The sequence below is a fragment of the Dermacentor variabilis genome, unplaced genomic scaffold (assembly GCF_050947875.1).
Source record: "Dermacentor variabilis isolate Ectoservices unplaced genomic scaffold, ASM5094787v1 scaffold_13, whole genome shotgun sequence".
NCBI classification, from domain to species: domain Eukaryota; kingdom Metazoa; phylum Arthropoda; class Arachnida; order Ixodida; family Ixodidae; genus Dermacentor; species Dermacentor variabilis.
The window spans coordinates 44,963,839-44,980,980 of NW_027460291.1; the positions used below are offsets into that span (position 1 = coordinate 44,963,839).

A 17,142-nucleotide genomic window follows, 5' to 3' on the forward strand; every position below is an offset into this window, starting at 1 on the left:
GCAAACAAAAGTGTAATGCACTGTTCCCGCCCGGGATCGAACCGGGGACCTTGCGCGTGTGAAGCGTACGTGATAACCACTACACCACGGGAACGGAGCACGGAGAGGTATATTGCTCTCCCTCTTTGCTTCTGCGTATTCGCGATCGCAAACAAAAGTGTAATGCACTGTTCCCGCCCGGGATCGAACCGGGGGCCTTGCGCGTGTGAAGCGCAGGTGATAACCACTACACCACGGGAACGGAGCACGAAGAGGTATATTGCTCTCCCTCTTTTCTTCTGCGTATTCGCGATAGCAAAGAAAACAAAAGTGTGATGCACTGTTCCCGCCCGGGATCGAACCGGGGGCCTTGCGCGTGTGAAGCGTACGTGATAACCACTACACCACGGGAACGGAGCACGGAGAGGTATATTGCTCTCCGTCTTTGCTTCTGCGTATTCGCGATCGCAAACAAAAGTGTAATGCACTGTTCCCGCCCGGGATCGAACCGGGGGCCTTGCGCGTGTGAAGCGCACGTTTTTTTTTTTTTTATTTATTGCCGGTCTTCGACATTACTCAGACGGTACAGTTAGCACACACTTGTGTATCACAAATTCCAACCGTTGGAGGAGGAAAAAAAACGGAAGGTGCGTAAGGAAAGAAACCGCACAATAAAGCCGTCTGTCCATATTGGACTGGCTTTGTCATACTAAAATTCCTTCATGGCTGTCAGGGGTTCTAGCCTCGACAGCCAATCCGGTACACATTCTTGTATTTTATGGATTTCAATAAATCGCGATATACATTCCTTGAAGTAAGCACGAGCTGGCCTAGCATCAGGATCGCAATGGTACCCTGCCATACGAGCCCGCCATATACAGTGTAGAGCATTTAACATAACAAAGTCATAGGGAACCCCGTCGTCATCTTTAATGGCCAGATACCTGATACCTTGGGGGTCCACCGGCAGCTCTTTCTTCAGGGTTCGCTTTAAGACGTCCCAGAAGAAAACTGCCGCCCAGCAATGTAGGAAAACGTGATCTATATTTTCGGGCTTCTTGCATATCAAGCAGTGCGACCCCCAAGGTACGAGACAACCCCGTTCCTCCAGAAACGTCTTCACGGAGAGCGTTCCTGTGTGTAGCTTAAAGAAGGTCTTTACCCCTGGTGGCACCTGCATCTGTTTTACTCTTTTAAGTACATCCTGTCCTGGCCCTCCACTGTATATGGCTCTGTATAAGGGCACTGGGAAAACAATGTCGCATACATCTCTATACAATGTTTTCCTTTTCACATCACAAAGGTAATCATTTGTAGAACGAACAGAAAGGAAGCGTACACTGTCAACAACTTCCTTGAAATAACCACGCAGAGTTCCAGTCAAATTTGCCGTGCTAACAACATGTGCCGGCAAAGCGTTACTCAACCTTTGCTGACATACGGCGCGCAGAAAAGGATCGCGAAAAAACAAAAATCGGTTTACAACTTGACGAACAAAAAGATGCGCCAGGCCCACACCCCCATCCTTCACTCTTCTGAACAAATTTGTTCGGCTGCACCTTTCCCATGTTGATCCCCAGATGAAAACTGCGAACACTCTGTGCAGCCTTTGCACATTTACTCTAGAACAATACAGCGTTTGCAAGACGTAATATAACTTAGTCATAAAAAACACGTTACAAATTGTCGCTCTTGCAAAAATGGACAGGTTAGTACTTTTCCATTTGTCTACTTTTTCTTTCAGTTCCTTGGTTTGGTTCCTCCAGTATTCGTCGCTGCTATTATACCTGTCGAGGGGAACACCCAGATACCTGGTCGGAGTTTTCACCCAGTTCACGTTCGCGAAATAGTCGGGTGCAGAAAAGCAGTCCCCGTGCCACAGCCCTAGCGATTTGCCCCAGTTTACTCTGCTACCCGTTACGGCGCAGAAATGTTGTACTACAGATATGGTTTCCGTTACACTTGGTTTGTCAGTGCAACACACTGCAATGTCATCTGCATATGCGAGCAACTTCACTTCGGTCGCTGCCAATCTGAAACCACGTATTCCGTCATTTTCATTAATTGCTACACACATTGCTTCTACGTAGATAGCAAATAATAGCGGACTGAGGGGGCAGCCTTGGCGCACTGAACGCCTGATGTTAATGGGGGCCCCCAGACACTTGTTAACAATTAATCTTGTTGTGCAGTTCTGGTACGCCAAGGCCACGCCATCAGTGATGATGGAACCGACATTAACATGATCTAAGATGGCAAACAAAATAACGTGAGCGACACAATCGAACGCTTTCTCTAGGTCGAGCTGAAGTACTGCAACACGGCCACCGATGACGTCACAGCACTCGAGCACACATCGCATCTTATGGATGTTTGAAAAAATAGATCGCCCTTTGATGCCACAAGTTTGATGGTCTGCGACTATTTCCTTGATGACGCCTTGAAGCCTGCTAGCTAAAACCTTCATAAATATTTTATAATCGACGTTTGTTAGTGAAATCGGTCTGTAGGATGACACAAATCTGAGTTTGTCTATTTGATCGCCCTTCGGTATTAGAATGGTGTGCGTTTTTCCAAAGGAAGGTGGTAATGATTTCTTTTCGTATGCGTCATTAAATACATGCGCAAGCAAAGGCGCCAGCTCTCTTTTAAAAGCTTTATATAGACCCGCGCTGAGTCCATCAGGTCCCGGTGATTTACCCAAGTTCAAATTGTCGATTGCCTTTTCGACTTCTCTCTCCCTTATTTTTTCCTCTAATCGCTTTTTTACGTCATCGCTCAAACGTGGCATGCGATGCAGAAAACCTGCTTTAAAACCCTCAACATTCGCTTCCTGAAATGCGAAGAGCGAGTGATAGTACTCAAAGAAGGCGCGCTGAATGCTATCACTGTCTTCAACGACATTCCCATTCACTAAAATCTGCTCGACATGGTTTCTTCGTCCATACGCCTTCTCCAAGCCGAGCGCCCTTCTTGTGGGCGTCTCCCCTGCCGCTAGTGCATCCGCTCGTGCTCGCACGATGGCTCCTTGATAGCGTTCCTTGTCAAACAGTTCAAGTTTTTCTTTGACGTTTCGCACATCGTCTTTGTACGCACCAGGCTCTTTGCACTCAAGCGTTAGCAGCTGCCCAAGCAGTGTTCTGAAACCCCTTTCTTTGATTTCCTTCTCGAATTTTTTACAACTGGATCTTTCTATTGCTTTCATTTTAATCTTTTCTTTAAAACATTCCCACTTCTCGACGATTGTTCCCGCAGCATCACATTGAACTTCATTAATCGCATCCCGTACTACCTGTAAAAAGGGCTGGTCATTTAGTAACAAGGCATTCAGTTTCCACATATCCCACTTAAATACATGTCGCTTTTTCATTATACCTACGTTACATTTCACAAGGCAGTGATCTGAAAACGACACTGTTACTACACAGTAACCGTGGCATCTTGGAATCATATCCAATGAAATGTACATTCGGTCCAAACGCGCATGGCTGCTGCCCTGAAAACGTGTAAAAGTCACTTGATGCCCCCCTTCCAGACATTCATAAATATCATCGAGTTCATTTTCATTAATTTAATTTGATAACACTTCACTGCTTCGGTCACGCACACCTGCATTATTGACTCTGTCTCCAGCACTCAACACACAATTAAAATCCCCTAACATCATCACGCGCATATTACAACAAACATATCGTGAAAGGTTCGAAAAAAAACGGGCGCGCTCATCTACTGAATTCGGCGCATATACGCATATGATGCGGAACTCTGAATCACCCATAACAATATCACAAAGAACAATCCTTCTTGACTGACACGAAAAAATGCTCTGAATCTGCAGTCCAGGCAGCTTCTTCACAAGAAGAACGCACCCTCCAGCCGTGCCTACAGCATGGCTAACCACCGCAAAATACCTAGTCGTGAAACGTCGCACCATGCTCCCGGTCTCCTCCTCTCCTTCAACCTTAGTTTCCTGGACGGCTAGTACGTCTATGTCGTGGTCAGTGACCAAACGTAGGACCTGACTTTGCCTACGACTAGCCGCCAGCCCTCTCACGTTTAATGTGGCAATCCTCAGGGACGGTATTTGAGCCATCTTGATCTAAAAGAAAAGTAAAGTAGGCCCGGAGCATGGTGCTTACCGCTCACGACTAGCCCTCGGCTAGCCGCCTCCGGGACCTCCCGGTTTGTTGGTGTCCTTAGACGTGGCCGCTTTGTCGGCAGGCTTCCTTTCAGGCGGTACATTGGGCTTTGGCTTGTAGCCCATCCGCCTCCCATGAGGCGTCTTCGTCGGTGGTCCCTCACTGGTGCTGGGTGCCCGATCCTCGCGGTCCTTCGTCTGGTCGTGGGTGCGCTTGACGGAGGCAGCAAGAGCCCCAGTACGGTCGTCATCGGTGACTCCCTCGTCCTGCTGCATTGCGGTCGCGTCGTCAGTTGCGTCTTCACTGACGTTTCCCGTCGCCTGCCCCTGGGTCGTAGCATCCCGTTCCGTCCTACTCGGCTTCTGAGTAGCCTCAGCCGCATTGCCGTCTACCTCCAGAATCGTCGTCCCACTACTTGTCTCTGTCGACACCATGTCACCGGTTCCTTTAGCCGCGTCCTCCGCCTCGGCCACATCCATGAGGTGCTCTGCCGCAACATCATTCACTGGTTGGCCTGTCACAGCGGCATAGGACTTCACGCATTCAGCGTCGACGTGGCCGAAACGTCTGCACCGGGTACAACGCGGTACTCTGCACTCACGGCGGACGTGTCCCGTGCCGTGGCAGCGCAGGCACTGCATCGGTCCACCGGGAACGACGACCAAGGCTAACTCTCCACCGACGCGGATCTGATGGGGGAGGTCTTCCACCTTCATGCTGGCCTTCAGCTTGAGAAGGACGGTCCTGGTGGTTGAGGTCTTGGTTCCCATGCCTTCAACGCGCCACCGTTCCCGGCTCACCTCCTCCACCTTGCCGAAAGCCGCGAAAGCCGTCCGGACGTCCTCGTCGGCAACGCCGTAGAGCAGCCAGTGAAGCCTAAGCTTCACCTGTTGGTCCTGCGGGTCAATGATGAGGCACCGTCGTCCCTTCACTTGAAGTTCCTTCAGGGCAAGCAGCCTTTTCGTTGCAGTTGCATCGCAGAGGGTCACTGCCCAGACTTGGTTGATTTGGTACGCCCCTATGCATACCACATCCGGCAGCAGGCCCGTCGGCAGAAGGGCATCCCTGAAATCCTCCACCTTGTACGGCCTCGCACGTACATCACCGTGCAAAAAGACGGTGTTAATCACCAGTTGTCCTTTAGGCAGCTGCGGAAAAATAAAAGCATAATCCTTATCATCGTTGAGCCTATTTCCGCGGCCAAAAGTGGCTGCTGTCGCTGCTCCACTGGAGCCCATGATCCTGCTGACCGCTCAACTCGGCTGCCGGAAGCAGAATGATTGCGTGTGAAGCGCACGTGATAACCACTACACCACGGGAACGGAGCACGAAAATGTATATTGCTCTCCCTCGTTTCTTCTGCGTATTCGCGATAGCAAAGAAAACAAAAGTGTGATGCACTGTTCCCGCCCGGGATCGAACCGGGGGCCTTGCGCGTGTGAAACGCACGTGATAACCACTACACCACGGGAACGGAGCACGAAGAGGTACATTGCTCTCCCTCTTTTCTTCTGCATATTCGCGATAGCAAAGAAAACAAAAGTGTGATGCACTGTTCCCGCCCGGGATCGAACCGGGGGCCTTGCGCGTGTGAAGCGCACGTGATAACCACTACAGCACGGGAACGGAGCACGAAGATGTACATTGCTCTCCCTCTTTTCTTCTGCGTATTCGCGATAGCAAAGAAAACAAAAGTGTGATGCACTGTTCCCGCCCGGGATCGAACCGGGGGCCTTGCGCGTGTGAAGCGCACGTGATAACCACTACACCACGGGAACTTTTTTTTTCTTTATTGCCAGTACTCGACATAACACAACACAAATTCCTAAATGATATAAACAAAGACCAAAGAAGCAAAAAGGGATGAATACACAAACGGAACAAGGAACAGTAATATTTACATTCGCTGCCGTCCGCTACTGTGGCACGACGTTGTCGGATTAAAATTCCTTTAGTGCTGTAAGGGGTTCAACCCTCGACAGCCACTCAGGAACAGGCCGTTGCATCTTCATCACTTCCACATACCGTTGCATGGATTCACAAAAGTACAGACGCGCCGGTCGGGCATCCGGGTCACAATGGTAACCCGCCATTCTTGCGCGCCATAAACAGTGGAGGCCCGTAAGCATGATCAGGTCGTACGGGAAACCTTCGTCGTCATATACTGGCAGAAACCTGATTCCGTGGGGATCTATAGGTAGCTCCTTTTTTAGAGTCCTTTGTAACACGTCCCAGAAAAAGACCCCTTCCCAACAGTGGATGAAGACATGATCTATGCTTTCTGTTTTTTTACATATAAGGCAGTGGGTTCCCCATGGCATGTAGAACCCACGTTGTTCAAGGAAGAATTTAACAGGTACAGTACCAGTGTGTAATTTAAAAAAGAACGATTTAGTGGCTGGTTGAACTGGCATCTTCTTCACCCTTTCCAATACATCTAGGCCTGGGCCTCCACTGTACGGGGCTCTGTACATAGGTACCAGCAAAACACTGTCACATAAATCACGATATAACTTTTTCCGTTTTACACTCCACAAATATGCACTTGAAAAACGAACACGCAAAAAGGAAACACTCTGAACTATTTCCCGAAAGAAACCACGGACTGGTCCTGGCATTATTTCCGTACCTACAACGAATTCGGGAAGTGATCTTGACAGCCTCATTTGGATCACCGTGCGCAGAAATGGGTCGTTTGTATCTCGAAAGAAGGAGAATCTATTCACCGGTTGACGCAGGAAGAGGTGCGCCAACCCCAGACCACCATCCTTCACGCGCCGGAAGAGATTATCTCGGCTACATCGCTCCCAGCTTGATGCCCACACGAATACAGCGAACACGCGGTGCAGTTTCTGCACATTAATACGAGAGCACTGTAGTACCTGCATTACGTACCAGATCTTTGTCACGAGAAACATGTTGCACGCTGTAGCTCTCGCGAATATTGACAAGTAATAGGCGTTCCATCGGTCGGCTTTTTCTTTTAGTTGTTTTGTCCGCTCCTTCCAGTACTCGCTACTGTCCTTGTAGGCATCAAGGGGTGCTCCAAGGTACTTCACTGGCGTCGTGACCCAGTTTACGTTCGAAAAGTGGTCTGGTGCAGACGCCCATCTTCCATGCCAAAACCCCAAACATTTCTGCCAGTTAACGTAGCTGTTAGTGACGTTACCAAACTTTTTGACGATATTCACAGTATTCAATACACTTTGTTTGTCCTTACAGCACACAGCCACATCGTCAGCGTATGCCAGTAGCTTCACTTCTGCTGATTGAAGACTAAACCCCTTAATACATTCATTTTCAATGATGGCCAGACATAGCGTTTCTATGTAGACACAAAACAGGAGTGGACTGAGTGGACAACCCTGGCGAACGGAGCGCTTCACGTTAATGGGGGCCCCCAACATCTGATTAACTATAAGTCTGGTATAGCAGCTCCGGTACGCCATGGTCACCCCTTCAGTGATTATGTGGCCAAAATTAACGTGTTCAAGGATGGTAAGCAATATGTCGTGAGAAACACAATCAAACGCCTTCTCCAAGTCTAGCTGGAGGATGGCTACTGCATCGCACATGGCGTCACAACACTCCAGCACACACTTCATTTTATGGATGTTAGTGAAAATGGTTCTTCCACGAATACCACACGTCTGGTGTGGGCCGACTACTTCCTGAATAACTGACTGGACCCGTCGTGCCAACACCTTCATCAATATTTTGTAGTCGCAGTTAGTAAGCGCTATGGGTCTGTAGGAGGAAAGTTGCTTGAGCTTTTCGGTCTCTTCTGTTTTCGGTATTAGTACTGTATGGGACTGGCCAAAGGATGGTGGAAGTATTTTCAGTTCATATGCTTCCTTGAAAACTGCTGTTAAGATAGGAGCTAGGTGGCTTTTGAACGATTTGTACCATGCGGCACAAAGACCGTCTGGACCTGGCGACTTCCCAGGATTCAGGTCTTCGATGGCTTTCATCACTTCATGTTCTGTTAATGGTCGTTCTAAGGTTTCTTTAACCTCACTCGACAGCTGTGGGATTCGTTGCAAAAATAATTTCTTGAAATCGTGCATGTTGACAGGCCTGAATGTAAAAAGTTCTTTGTAATGCTCAAAGAAAGCACGCCCTATATTATTGTTATCCGTTAATACCACCCCTTCATATTCGATAGCCTCAATCTGCTTACGTCTCGAGTGCTTTTTTTCTAACCCCAGTGCTCTTTTCGTTGGCGTTACCCGCATGATAGCCTTTCTGCTCTGGCGCGCACTAGCGCACCTCGGAAGCGATCTTCGTCGAATACCTCGAGCTTCTTCTTAACGGCGCGCATATCTTGTTGATAGGCGCCAGGTTGCATGCATTCAAGCTTCGCAAATTTTTCTAGCAATGTTGTTAAATCCTTTTCTCTGGCCTTTTGTTCATATCGCAGTACGCTACTTCTTTCGATTGCCTTCAATTTAATGCTTTGCTTCAGCAACTCCCATTCCTCACCAAATTTCGTAGAACTGTGTGTTCCAAAAGAATTCAGAGTAGCCACTACATTTTCGTTAAAAGTTTCATCCCGTAACAGCTCTGCATTCAATTTCCACAGTTCCCAGACGAACTTGTTTCGTTCTTTCTTCCTGCCCACCGTGCATTTTACCAGGCAGTGGTCAGAATATGATATGGCCGTAACTGTGTAGCACTGGCATTTTTCAACTAAATCATATGAAAGATAGATACGGTCTAAGCGTGCGTGACTTGTGCCCTGAAAGTGAGTGTAGCTTACGTCTCCGTGACCGCGAAAACATTCTGCGATATCTTCTAATTCGAATTCGTGTGTGATCTGCGCCAGGATATCACTACTTTTGTCACAAACCACGCGACGCGTAGACCTATCCTCAGCTTTCAATACGCAGTTGAAGTCGCCTACACAGGCTATCATTTCTTGCACATGTAAATGATGCTTTAAACTCAAAAAGAAATTTGCCCTCTCTTGCACAGTATTAGGCGCATAAATGCAAAACACGCGCCATTGGACATTACAATAGCTGAAGTCACAAAAGACAAGTCGACCAGAAGTACAGGAGAAGTAACCATCAATAACAAGACCAGGGAGCTTCCTCACGAACAGCACACACCCTGCCGAAGTCCCTAAGGCGTGGCTCACTACCGTATAGTAGTTATACGTGAACCTTTGCACCATGCTCCCGGTCTCCTCCTCGCCGTCTACCTTGGTTTCTTGCACGGCTAAAACGTCGAGGTCGTGGTCCACTAGTAGTCTGTAAACCTGACTCTGTTTCCTTTTGGCGGCCAGACCTCGAACGTTTAGCGTGCCGAGGCTAAGCGACGGGTTGGTAGCCATTATTGGTGAAAACCGGAGGGGAGAAGGCCCGGAGCATGGTGCTCACCTTAACGTCTAGCTGACCGCTAGACGCCTCCGTGGCCATCCGGCGGCCGTCGCCCGGGTTCCTCTTTGGTCGGCTTCGGGGTAAGCCTACGGTCAGTCTCCAAGTTCGGCTTAGGCTTGAGGGTGGAGCGCCTTCCAGGTAGCGTCTTAGCGGGTGGTGCCTCGGAGTCACCGCCAGCCTTTCCGTCGACTTTCTCCTCGTGCTGCAGGGATCTCTTGACCGGTGCCGAGACGGATTCGACGCGGGCGCTAGCAGGGGTCGCGTTGTCGTCCGCCTCTGCCTGCGTTGCATCCGTAGCTGGCTGGTGGCTCTCATTTTCATGCGGGGCCGTCTTCACGCTCTCGACTGTTGCTGCTGGTTCTTTGGGGGGAGGGATATTCCTTCCTCCTTCGGCTTGCTTGGTCGTCACGCCGGTTTCTGCCGCCACTTTGCCGTTTCCAGCTCCCGTGGCCGCTTCCTCCGCCTCGGTCACGTCCATTACATGGTCTAACGTCGACGGCTCGCTCTCCGCCGAACCCGCGGCTACTGCGTATGAACGCACACAGTCCGCGTCGTTGTGTCCAAAAAGCCTGCACCGCGAGCAACGGGGAACCTTGCATTCACGACGAACGTGGCCAGAGCCTCGGCAGCGCAGGCACTGCATGGGACGTCCTGGGGCTACCACCAGCGCAAGCTCGCCGGCGACGCGGATCTGGTGGGGCAGGTCGTCGACTTTCATTCCTGCCTTCAGCTGCAGCAGCACTGCTCGGGTCGTCGAGCCCTTGTCGGAAACGCCATCCACTCGCCAGCGCTCCCGGGTCACTTCCGTCACCTTGCCGAAGGAGGCCAGCGCGGTCTTGACGTCTTCGTCGTCCACCCCATGCAGAAGCCAGTGGATACGAAGCTTCACCTGTTGTTCCTTGGGGTCGATGACCAGGCAGCGACGCCCCTTCACCTGCAGCTCCTTCAGGGCCGCCAGCTTTTCGGCAGCCTCGGCTGTCTTCATCGTCACCGCCCATACATGGTTGATTTGGTATGCTCCAAGGGCGACGACGCCAGAGAGCATACCAACAGCTTGAAGCGCGTCTCGAAAATCTTCTACACGAAACGGGCGAACACGAGCGTCGCCGTGCAAAAAAACTGTGTTCAAAACAATACGTCCTGTAGGTAGGCGAGGCAAAATTATCTGGTAATCTTTATCTTCTTCCGTCGAAAGCCTGTTGCCGCGGCTAACAGCCGCATATGCCGCTCCATTGGAGCCCATACACCACGGGAACGGAGCACGAAGATGTATATTGCTCTCCCTCTTTTCTTCTGCATATTCGCGATAGCAAAGAAAACAAAAGTGTGATGCACTGTTCCCGCCCGGGATCGAACCGGGGGCCTTGCGCGTGTGAAGCGCACGTGATAACCACTACACCACGGGAACGGAGCACGAAGAGGTATATTGCTCGCCCTCTTTTCTTCTGCGTAGTCGCGATAGCAAAGAAAACAAAAGTGTGATGCACTGTTCCCGCCCGGGATCGAACCTGGGGCCTTGCGCGTGTGAAGCGTACGTGACGACCGCTACGCCATTTCTTTTTTTCTTGATTGCCTGTTTGCAGCACAAACCAAGAACACATTCAAATGCTAAAACATGTCAACCACACTTTGGCTAACATTATATATTAAAATCGCTTCAGCTTGATCAGTTCATCACGAATAGCCACCCACTCGGGAGGCTCACTCTGGGCACGATATATTTCCCGAATATACGCAACACTTTCGATGAAGTTTATACTCGCGGGACGGGTATCGACATCCGAGTTTCGCACTGCCATTCTCGTTTTCCACAGACTGTGGAGGCCAAGGCGTATAAACATATCGTACGGAACTCCTCCTTCGTTATCGGTTGGCAAATATCGAATACCAAGAGGTGTAATGGGTAGTTCTTTTTTAAGTGTACGTTGTAAGACATCCCAATGAACTATTGGATCCCAGCAATCGATGAAAACGTGTTCAATGGTCTCTGGGTTTTTACAAAGTAAGCAGTTTACTGTCCATGGCACATATATTCCTCTTTCGTCTAACCATGTTTTTACGGGTAGCGTGTTTGTGTGTAGCTTAAAGAAAACCGTTTTTTGAGAGGGTCTAACTGGCATTTTTTTCACCCGTTTCAGTACATCATCTCCTTGGCCTACCCAGTTTACAGACCTGTACAATGCAATTGGCAGCACTGTGTCAACTAAGCCTTTATACAGTGTTTTTCTTGTCACAGAGCACAGATATTCCATGGAAAACCGCACACGCAATATACGAAGTGAATCAACCACTTCGCGCAGATATCCCCTAATACGTCCTCCCTTCACATCACTGGTCGTTACAACATACTGCGGCAGTGCTTTTCCCAAACGGACTTGAATTACTGTGCGTAGAAAATCATTTCTCTGATCCCGAAAAAAAGGAAAACGCGACACAATTTGTCTGATAAACAAATGCGACAGGCCTAGCCCACCACTTCGAGCTGAACGAAACAAATTGGTTCTGCTTATCCTCTCCCAACTAGAGGCCCATATGAATACGGCAAAAACACGACGCATTTTTTGCACACTTGAACGACACATTGATAACACTTGCATAATATACCACACTTTCGCTACTAAAAAGAGATTGCACACAGAAGCGCGTCCAAACATTGACAAATCTCGGCCAAGCCAACCCTTTGATTTTTCACTCATTCTATCAGCTTCATCGGAGCAGTACTGTGCGGTGTCATTATAGTGCTCGAGCGGCACACCCAAGTACTTAGTTGTCGTTGTTGAGCACCGGGCGTTTGCAAAGTGAGCTGGTATAATGTCCCAATGACCGTGCCATATACCGATGCTCTATTGCCAATTGATCTGGGATCCAGATTGTTCACAGTAGTTCTTTACAAGACGTACAGCTTCAAGAACGCTATCACGATCCTCGCAGAAGACTGCGATGTTATCAGCGTATGCCAGTACCTTCCCAGGTAACACACAAAGTCTTGAAAACGTCGTATTAAGGGATTCAACGTCTGAAAAGGATTTTTGACCAAAATCGACGCATCAAAGACGTTCCAAACAAGATAGCTTAAAAACGAGGGGTGAATACGTTTTGATAACGTTGGAAGCCAGACAGCTTAAAAACGAGGGGTGAATACGTTTTGCAAACGACTCAAAACGCCACCGCCACGCCACGGCGCGTCAGACTCTTTAGCGGCTTCTACAATATTCAACAACCCATCAACGCGATCCAACCTTGCGCAAGGTGGCGATACCGTCGTCAAATCATGTGACCAAGGTGGCCACGTGATTCGTGATGCCGGGCAGCCGGGCGAGCCGGGGCATAGTCGCGTCGTCATGGCGTCGTCACGTCACCGCACTCGCATTGCGCTGTGGTGTGTTTGCGGCTGTTCTCAACGTGCTGCCGCTGCCCTTTGCTATGTAAGTGTTGCAGTGTTTTGCTGTCAAGAAAACGATATTCTGTGATCAGTTTGGGTTGTGCGATATGTTTGTGTGGTTTTAATTTGGAAATCAGTAGTGTTTTCAATTGTTATTTGATCAAGGCGGCCACGTTATTCGTGAAGCCGGGCATAGTTACGTTATCGCACTCGCATGGCACTATGGTCTGTTTACGACTGTTCTGAATGTGCTGCCGCTGCCCTTTGTCATGTAAGTGTTGCAGTGCTTTGCTGTCAAGAAAACGACATTCTGTGATTAGTTTGGGTTGTGCGATCTGTTTGAGGCGGGCATAATAACGTTATCGCACTTGCATTGCGCTGTGGTATGATAGCGGCTGTTCTGAATGTGCTGCCGCTGCCCTTTGTCATGTAAGTGTTGCAGGGTTTTGCCGTCAAGAAAGCGACGTTCTGTGATTAGTTTGGGTTGTGCGATCTGTTTGTGTAGATTAATTTGGAAATCAGTAGTGTTTTCAATTGGAGGGCGCGGAGTGGAGGGCACTAATCAGCTCTTCAAGTTCACTGTCATGTTATGTGAGGCGCCTTTTCACTGACGCTGTAATTAAGGCATTAAGGGCAGTATAAGGACGAAAGTTAGAGGGACGAAATCGTGCCTGTGTGTCCCTAGCGTCGGGGTCGGCCGCTATGCGTGATCCTAACAAGAAAGCATTTTGCAGAATGCGAAGAAAGGCGGCAAAATTTCTGTCTGTGCGCACCTTGCCGATCTCCGCAATAGAGTCATCATCGTGGTATTTTAGTCTCCCGTTTAGCAAGAGTGTTGCAGACAAGGGAACTGGTTCAAACAGGCTTTTTTTTAATGATTCACTACTAGTGCGGTATCCCAAAAGGTGAGGTCAAGTGCTCACCCTATTTTCTTCCCTCGCGCTACAGCGCACTGACAGAATTTTGCGTGCACCATACCGTGCTTTTATCGTTTGCGCTTCAGGTTCTCGATTGTGTTTTCGCCCCCTTTACCCACGTGATGGGTATTTCATGGTATTACCGTGTACCACATGTGTCCATATATTGTGTCCAATATATGAAACGGCCAAATTCGATTTTATTTGACGCCTCAAATGGTAGTAATGTATTGAGTCCCTTGTAGCTTTGTGCTTGTTATCAATTTTACTATTTGGCGAATGGATACAGCATGTACGCTGCATAACTCGCTTGTGCATACTGCATACGTGAGTCGAGTATGCTCTTGGTATAAAATAACTTGTATGCTTTAGGTAGTACGATTGTTTGCAGTTTGGGAAATGTGTCGGAATGTACGCTGTGCGACCTTCGCGCTTTACGGCGGCCTGCCGAGTTCGTGCGGGTGCCATGTGTGCGCATGGAGTTCGCGAAGCGCTCTCGCAGTTTTTTTTTAAATATATATATACATGTGTTCTGTTCGCGCGCTTCGCACAACAGGGCATGTCGCAGTTCTTTGTCCTTGTGCAACACATTTTCCTAGCGTACGTCTGTGCATTATTTGGTACCGGTTTCACACGGGGCTCTTTTAGCCGCTATCCAGTCCGTTACAAATCGAATTTCTCGGTCGTGATGGCTCCTCTGCGCAAGCTACGAGAGTGAGCCAGTCGCATCGATAATTTCGATCCGGATCGGGCTTGATCGCGATCGAGAGTGGTCGTGTGACACCGGTTTTACACATGGCTCCCACATAGGGAACACTTTTAGTTCAATGCTACTGAGTGAAGAGCAAGTGCATATATATGCCAGTGGTGGTATGTGGGCAAGTCTTTCTGGTGAAGCCAATACTTGTGCATTCAAAATATTTCAATTACCAGCGTAGTGCATCAATGTGTCTACTTCGACAAAATGGTAGTGCAGATATCTGAGCATACCTGTCCAGGGCAGCAAGTACGTGTGTCTACATTGAAACCACTACCAGCATGTGCGGCAGTTCTATTTTCAGCAGCGGGACTGCACAATAATCAGTAGGATGCTCTCAAGCTGTTTATCTATGAAGCTCTGCCTGGACTGTGCCAAATATTTTTGGACGTGAAAGTGGGGGTGAATTGGTAAACATCAGTGGAACTGTGCCTGGACTTTGTGGCAAATGTTTTTGGATGTGAAAGTGTGAGTGAACTGGCAAAGAATTTGCTCTGGGCTACATGTGTTAAACGTTTTTCTCATTCAGAGTGCTTTTTTTTACTTTAGGAGACTGGAGATGTGCGCAAAGTGGGACATGTCAGTGTGCTAATTATTGTATTTGCTGGCTTGCAAATTATTCGTTGCAACTTTGTTTTTGCCAGAGAGGTACAACTTTGCCTCTTGTAAAGGGCTTTTTAGATAAAACACTTACTATTTATTATGACCATTGCTTGCTTTGTTACACAAATGCAGCTTCCAGTGCATTCCAGTTTATTTCCATGTTTATGTAAGTTTCCAATATGAGGCTTGCATATTCATTTCTCACGTTCTGGAGTGGCAAGATGCAGCATTACTGTCTCATCGTTCGCTGTACTACAGTAGTGTTCACTTAATTGTTACACTGAATCCCCCGTTTAAGTATTCTGTACTAATTTCACTTGATTGCTTTTTTGTTCTATGGTTATTTTTTTCTCGCCATTACCTTCTTTGATATATCCTAAAGGCAATATTTCCAATTTTGCATTGTTCCCATTTTTTTTTATTTCTGTCACAGGATTGTTTTATGATGGTATGCGGTGGTATTTCTTTTTGTGCTCTTTTCAAGCTTCTAGATGATTGGTAACATTGCTTGGAGGCAGTTACCATCCAATTCATACTCTTGCATTTTTCAGTCTACTTCTTCCATTCGCTCCGATGTCACTTCTGCATAACTCTAGTCCATCTAATAGCACGCGCACTTTACTATGATAAATTAGACACTTTAGTACACTCCAGGTTTTTCTGTTCATTTTTGTATGTGTACTTGGAATTTTGTTTATGTGCTAGTGAATGTTCACTTTCGAGTTCATTACGAATCCTTTCTGTGACTTTTGTCATTGTTGATGTAGTTTTATTTCTATTTGCATTTCTCACACAGTTTGTTCGAACCTTGCATAAGCATTACATTTTAATAAAGTGTTTTTGCTTTGTCACAATGTTCTCATTTCATGCACTCTTGGCATGAAGGGCTTGGTCTGGCCACCTGCCAAGACGTGGCCATTTGTTCTTTGCAGGATGACATTCCCATTGTGGTTGTAAGCATCGTAGCTTACTAAAGGCGGTATTAAGGATTTCTTATTCCTAACAGGCTCATTTTCGTGCGACTTGGTAGACGATGCGCCGGCCATGCGGGGAACAGTGCTTGGCACTGCGCCATGGCTCTTACAGTCAACACGGACGCTTCTACTCATCTGGGGCGCGATTGGAGATCGTTGTTCGAAACACCCGATCACTTTCACCTCACGCGATTGGCCTAGGCCGTGCCAACGGGTGCGGCTGACGACGTCTGCGCGGCATAGGCCAGTCGCGTGAGGCGAAACTAAACGCGTGTTTTGAACAACGATGTATCATCGCGCCCGTCACCCGCGAAAATTAGCTTCAGATGATCGTAAACCTTTCAAGACCGCTTCTAGACCAGCTTTTTGATAACGTCCTAAAAACGTTTAGAAATTGGTTACGAATAGTTTTGGCAAAGGGATTACTTGTGTCTTTCCCAATCCTATTTCTAGACCAGCTTTTCGAATACGTCTTGCAGACCTGTTCTAGATCGTCTCAAGAAAGCAATTAAGCCGGACATTTCCCGCCGAAGTTCTCTCATTCGTGTCTTCTTTAACCCGTTTTTATCGTCTTGGATAAACGCTACGAAAACGTTACGTATCTCTTTTGTGCTGCCTGGGTTGACTTCAGAAAGCTGTAGCCGAAATCCTCGGACGTTGTCATTGCGTATCACTGCTCAACAGAAAGGCTCGTCGTACAATGCAAAAAGCTATGGACTTAGTGGACACCCTTGTCTAAGGGAAGATCTTAGTGACAGCTTCTCGCAGAGGGACTTATTAATTATAATCTGTGTCGTGCATTGGTCGTAGGCCATTTTGACGCCATCTAAGATTACTTTCCCTACGTTAACATATTCCAAAACAAGAAGAAGAGCATCGTGGGACACAGGGTCGAAGGCTTTCGCCAGGTCGAGTTGCAACAAAGCAACGCGTCTAGCGAAAACGTCCCAACACTCTAGAACGCTTCGCGCTACGTGGCCGTTTGTAGTAACAGTGCGGCCTTTTATGCC

General features: G+C 48.2%; 7 non-coding genes across 7 annotated transcripts; all 7 read right to left on the reverse strand.

The window, feature by feature from the left end:
- Window positions 1-21: 21 nt before the first annotated feature.
- TRNAV-CAC (transfer RNA valine (anticodon CAC)) lies at window positions 22-94 on the reverse strand. The gene has a single exon. It is a non-coding gene; the product is annotated as a tRNA-Val (tRNA).
- Window positions 95-168: 74 nt separating this feature from the next.
- On the reverse strand, window positions 169-241 carry TRNAV-CAC (transfer RNA valine (anticodon CAC)). The gene has a single exon. It is a non-coding gene; the product is annotated as a tRNA-Val (tRNA).
- A 79-nt stretch (window positions 242-320) lies between these two features.
- On the reverse strand, window positions 321-393 carry TRNAV-CAC (transfer RNA valine (anticodon CAC)). The gene has a single exon. It is a non-coding gene; the product is annotated as a tRNA-Val (tRNA).
- Window positions 394-5,519: 5,126 nt separating this feature from the next.
- TRNAV-CAC (transfer RNA valine (anticodon CAC)) lies at window positions 5,520-5,592 on the reverse strand. The gene has a single exon. It is a non-coding gene; the product is annotated as a tRNA-Val (tRNA).
- A 79-nt stretch (window positions 5,593-5,671) lies between these two features.
- TRNAV-CAC (transfer RNA valine (anticodon CAC)) lies at window positions 5,672-5,744 on the reverse strand. Its single transcript has one exon. It is a non-coding gene; the product is annotated as a tRNA-Val (tRNA).
- Window positions 5,745-5,823: 79 nt separating this feature from the next.
- TRNAV-CAC (transfer RNA valine (anticodon CAC)) lies at window positions 5,824-5,896 on the reverse strand. The gene has a single exon. It is a non-coding gene; the product is annotated as a tRNA-Val (tRNA).
- Window positions 5,897-10,834: 4,938 nt separating this feature from the next.
- Window positions 10,835-10,907, reverse strand: TRNAV-CAC (transfer RNA valine (anticodon CAC)). The gene has a single exon. It is a non-coding gene; the product is annotated as a tRNA-Val (tRNA).
- Between the last annotated feature and the right edge of the window lie 6,235 nt (window positions 10,908-17,142).